Raw genomic sequence first — 6,320 nt, forward strand, 5'->3', positions numbered from 1 at the left:
ATGTAGGATTAGTAGCCTGTACTCGTTTCCCTTTAAATGTCCATTGCCGCATTGACAATGCATTGGGCGCTTAAAGTTAAATATCTCCCAAACTACAAATTATTTCAAATAAAAAATCTCAAGCATGCATGTCCACAGTAAGGTGGAATTTTTGAACTGTGAATGGAGTTTCTAGGTGAAAGTGTTTTTTTGAGGTCCCAAATTCGTCCATCGACCTCCATTATAAATCTCTGAACTTTTAAAGGAGTACAATTCTAAAACTATTAAATATTTCAAAGATTCCTTTTCAGGCAAACATGTCCACAGTAAGATGAACATTTTAAAGTATGAATGGGGTTACTAGCAGTAAGTATGTAGGATTAGTAGCCTGTACTCGTTTCCCTTTAAATGTCCATTGCCGCATTGACAATGCATTGGGCGCTTAAAGTTAAATATCTCCCAAACTACAAATGATTTCAAAGAAAGAATCTCAAGCATGCATGTCCACAGTAAGGTGGAATTTTTGAACTGTGAATGGAATTTCTAGGTGAAAGTGTTTTTTTGACGTGCCAAAACCTGTCATCCACCTCCATTATAAATTTCTGAACTTTTAAAGGGTATATTTCTAAAACTATAAAACATTTCAAACATTCATGTTCAGGCAAACATGCCCACAGTAAGATGAACGTTTTAAAGTTTGAATGGGGTTTCAATAATATGTAGTTTTTGAAATATTTAACTTTAAGCGCCCAATGCATTGTCAATGCAATGGACATTTAAAGGGAAAAAAGTGCAAACAGATATATTCCAGTAGGTGGTGGTAATGCAACAATTACGGATGCTAACTACCATAAAACACCAAAGTAGAAGAAGAATAAGAAGAATCTGGTACACTATATCACAAAAAAATACTATTATTATATCAGTGGGGGAAAACATTTCACTAATTGAGCAACTATAACACTATACGACATAAATATTCCATGAATAATGATGTTGTCAGTGCCGTTTATAAAGCCCTGCATTGACTTTTTTTCAGCCAGCAGGTATCGTGGCAACAACTTGAGACCACTTACAGAGGTCTAACCTGGCTGGACGTCGTGTACACGTCATATGGACGGCGTATCTGCGTTGTATAAGATGTCTGGTTGTTTTTTGGGTTTTTCGTGGTTACTGAGGTCTGACCTGTTGCCTGTTCCTCAAAAGGTGAATTAGAGCTAAAGCCTGGCTTTACCACCTATCCTGGCTTAATTTAGCCAGGATAAGAGCTGAGTCGGTTCCTCAAAAGGTGAATTATCTTGAAGATTAGTTTAGCCAGTTCACCCTGGCTAAGTTTAGCCTTATCCGATTCCTCAAAAGAGAATTGAAGCAAGCCTAGCTTAGTTACCATGGCAATTTAGCTGTGAAGTTAGCCTGGTCAGGAGCAGGCTAACAGCCAAGCTTACTTAATCCAGTGCCTTGTTCTTCAAGTTTTTCCACAGTTAATTCAACACATGTGTTTGAATATGGACTAATTTTAATGACCTTGCATTCAAATAAAATGAAATAAATACAATAAGATATAATCAATTTAATTATATTACTGAAATAGTGTGTGACCATGAATCATAATTGTTTCACAATGACTCATGTGATATGTCATTGTCACTCTGTTAACACTATAGTTCATATTGTTGTTAGATGTTTGATAATATATTACTTTTTTTTTTTTATATTATAAAAAAATGTCTAACACATACATATACATATATATATATATATATATATATATATATATATATATATATATATATATATATATATATATATATATATATATATAAATACATATATTTAAATATATATATAAATTATTAGTTACAGGTTTAAAGGAGCCTCTTTGTAAGTCAATAAGGAGCATATTTTAAATTATCAATTTCTAGTCAATGGAGAAATTATTTTGTATTTCTTGTCCACCTTTGGAGTTACATCATGATGGCAAGGTAACTACACAACCCAAATCTCTACCAAAGTGGTCTTGCAAATGTAGGGTTATTGCGTGTCTTGTCCCGTCCCCCGTTCATCCCGTCGCGGTCAACCCCCCCGTCCCCCCCCGTCCCGTCCCGTCCCGGCCCGGCCCCCGTCGCAGTACACCACCCCCCCCCCCCTTGCCAGCAGAACGTAGCTGTAGCGTCACTGGTCGCATAGGCTATGCGACCAGTGACGCTACAGCTACGTTCTGCTGGCAAATATAAGCACACTGAGCCGCTACTTCCTACTTCCGGTCCCCCCGCAGGAAGTTTCCCACACATCAGGAAACTACCCGCGGAAACAGGTGGATAGAAATACGTCGTCGGCGAATCGCCGCCCATGTAGCCTGGCTTCATTATCCTGGCTGGACACAGCCTGGCTTGACATAGCCTAGCTCGACAAAGTTGCTCCTTTTCAGCCTGGCTTGGCGTCTGAGGAACGGAATAAACGAGGCTTTTCGGACCCGACTTTGTCAAGCCTGGATTTGGCTTAAGGCCAGGCTTTTTTAATTCACCTTTTGAGGAACAGGCCCCGGATGTATAGACTTCGTATGAATGGTGTGTCGGCGTTGTTGTATGGATGTCTTTTTGATGGTTACAGTGGGACGTCTTATGGACGTCCGTTGGCGTAAAGTAACTAAGTACATTTACTCAAGCACTGTACTTAAGTACAATGTTGAGGTATTTTTTCTTTACTGGAGTAGGCCTATAAACTATATCCAATGTTCAGTACTTTTTAAAAGTACTGAACATTGGATATGATGTAGTGGAGTTTTAAAAACTCCACTACATCTCAGAGGCAAATATTGTACTTTTACTCCACTACAATTATTTGAAAACTTTAGTAACTAGTTACTTTGTAGATTTTGATTATTATTACAGAACATATATTAACCACTTCAGCCCTGTATACATTTCAGCCATTTGAAAATAGCAGATCTACAAGCTCACATTGAGCTTGTAGATGATGGGATTACTGATTACTGGGATTTCAATTACTGGGATTTCTCTCTCTCTCTCTCTCTCTCTCTCTCTCTCTCTCTCTCTCTCTCTCTCTCTCTCTCTCTCTCTCTCTCTCTATATATATATATATATATATATATATATATATATATATATATATATATATATATATATATATAGTCATGTGACTCATGAATAATAATAATAGTAATAATAATAATAATAATAATAATAATAATAATAATAATAATAATAATAATAATAATAATAATACCAGCTAACATCCCTGCCTTGTTGACATAATTATTTTAGCCTGCTTTACATTATGTTCTTTATGGTAGTTAGTTAATAACAATCATATTTGATTTATTGATGTGGAATTTATGGAATATATTCAACTAGGAATATATTCGGAGGAATATATTCAACTATTTCTTTATTCATTTTGCAACGCACAGTAGTAGTGCGCACCAACCATATGACGTCCATACAACGTTACGTCCATACGAAACCCATAATTCAACGTTGCACAAATACGGCAAACTGGGAACCCATGTAAAAAAAAGAAGGGGGAAACAGCGCCCCCTGTGACGTCGTATGGACGTCCAAAACGGACGTCCATACGACGTCCGAGTCGGACCTCACTCACTCAGTCTATTTACTGACTGAGGTACTGACTCAGACGTCGTTTGGACGTCCGTTTTGGACGTCGCAGGGGGCGCTGTTTCCCCCTTTTCTTTGTGCAACGTTGAACCTGTAGCCTAAGTAACTCAGGAAGACTATTATCTTCTGTATCTGTGATGCCAAAAATAAGGTAATTACAGTGAGGTGACAAAATCCAGCCCTGAAAATTTTTAATCAATGCCAATGCAACAGTTATACAACAAATTATAAAGAAGACTTAGTTGATTATTTATCTTATCTTTTGACATTGTGTAATCATACGTAAAGGAGTGTAAAACCCTACTCACTTTCAAAACTGCCCTAAAGATACACCTTCAGGAGGCTGCAATTCGAAAATGGCCCCTGTCCAAGTCTTAACCTACCCCCCCCCCCTTCATTTTCCTCTTTTGTATACATATATATATATTTTTCTCTCTTCATACCAGTAACCTGAAAGCTGATTGTATGACATTCTGTATAGTAGTGTGTATATCTGTCTGCCTCTTATATATCATCATGATTTGTGTGCATGGGGTTCTCATCTTAAACAAGCTTAGTGATGAGAGTTCCAGTTTAGTAGACCTTGTATTGTGAATTTGTACTTCCATGTACTGTTATGTACTGTCATGTACTATTCTCATGTCTTACTAAATAAACTACATCAATCAATCAATACACTGACTGAGCTAGTGAGCCCAGTCTTAACAGAGTACGATTCAAATGCCAAATGAGCAACCCAAGCAAGCACACTACATATATGCTGGTTATTGGTTTAGTAAATAGATTTAGTGAGAAATTGTATTCTGTGGTGGCCAGTGGTTCTCAAAGTGGGGTCCCTATGCCTGACATTTTACAAAATCAAAACAATCAAGTCAATAGTTGGTCAATCAAAAGAAACCATCCATTGGCTTTTGTACAAGAGTAGAGCCCTGTGGCCTACTACCGAAAAAGGTCAATGCAGGGCTTTATAAACGGCACTGACAACATCATTATTCATGGAATATTTATGTTGTATAGTGTTATAGTTGCTCAATTAGTGAAATGTTTTCCCCCACTGATATAATAATAGTATTTTTTTGTGATAGAATGTACCAGATTCTTCTTATTCTTCTTCTACTTTAGTGTTTTATGGCAGTTAGCATCCGTAATTGTTGCATTACCACCACCTACTGGAATATATCTGTTTGTACTTTTTCCCTTTAAATGTCCATTGCATTGACAATGCATTGGGCTCTTAAAGTTAAATATTTCAAAAACTACAAATTATTTAAACCCCATTCAAACTTTAAAATGTTCATCTTACTGTGGACATGTTTGCCTGAACATGAATATTTGAAATGTTTTATAGTTTTAGAAATATACTCCTTTAAAAGTTCAGAAATTTATAATGGAGGTGGATGACAGGTTTTGGCACCTCAAAAAAACACTTTCACCTAGAAACTCCATTCACACTTTTTATAATTCATCTTACTGTGGACACAAATGCTTGAAGGTTTTACTTTAAAATGTTTTGTAGTTTTTGAGATATTTAATTTTAAGCGCCCAATGCATTGTCAATGGCAATGGACATTTAAAGGTGAACCTCGCTGTTCCTTCGTACTTTAGCCTATAAACTTGATTCACAATTGAATAATTCCACCTTACTGTGGACATGTATGCTTGAGATTTGTACTTTGAAATCATTTGTAGTTTTTGAAGTATTTAACTTTAAGCGCCCAATGCATTGTCAATGGCAATGACCATTTAAAGGTGAAAAAAGTTAGTAATCCTGTGGGAGCCAGATTGCTCAGATGCCAAGTATCCTGTGCTGGGATTCAATCCCATGACCTTGCTGTCTGAAGTCAAGAGCTCTACCAACTAAGCTACCGAAGCACACTAAGCTTTTTACATTGACATTACATGAACGTAATGGGTCATTCCCCCAAATGAATTAAAGGAATTTAGCTCATGCACTTTACAAGTGGGCTTTATTGTTAGCAACAGCCAAGAACACAGGAGTCAATGCCTGTTACAGCACTAGATCCCAGGGAGACAGATTGCTCACATGCTGATTGTCCATTTCCAGGATTCGATCACATGACCTTGTTGTTCAGAGTCAAGAGCTCTTCCGACAGAGCTATTCAGACATAAGAAACATTGTACATTGACATTCCATGAAACTGATGGTCATTCCCCCCAAATAATGAAAGGCACTTGCAAGTGGTTTGAAATGAGTTGAAATTCTAATCAGATTTCTGAACACTCGTACGCTGAAGCTTGATCATACTTTGTCATACAAAACAACGGTGTCACTACACGCATCAGTATTGACGCGTAAATAGTATACTTTTCTCTGGTTAAATATTTATAATCTAAAAAAGAATTGACGATTATGTAATAATTGTGACAGGCCTAGTACTCACCACAACCCACCACAATAGGCTGTATGTTATTCAGGTCAGCTGGTTATGGTACAAATACTGAGTGAAACCCCAGCTCCAAACACATTAAGTTTCTTGTTTTTAACAGGGTTACATACTGATATACAGTATCCTCACCCTGGCTCTAATTTGGGGACAACATAAACCATATTTATCCTCTTCTTCTTCTACTTTGGTGTTTTATGGCAGTTAGCATCCGTAATTGTTGCATTACCACTACCTACTGGAATATATCTGTTTAAATGTCCATTGCCATTGACAATGCATTGGGCACTTAAAGTTAAAT

The sequence above is a fragment of the Gymnoscopelus braueri genome (assembly GCF_963280865.1).
Source record: "Gymnoscopelus braueri genome assembly, chromosome: 17".
Taxonomy (NCBI): Eukaryota; Metazoa; Chordata; class Actinopteri; order Myctophiformes; family Myctophidae; genus Gymnoscopelus; species Gymnoscopelus braueri.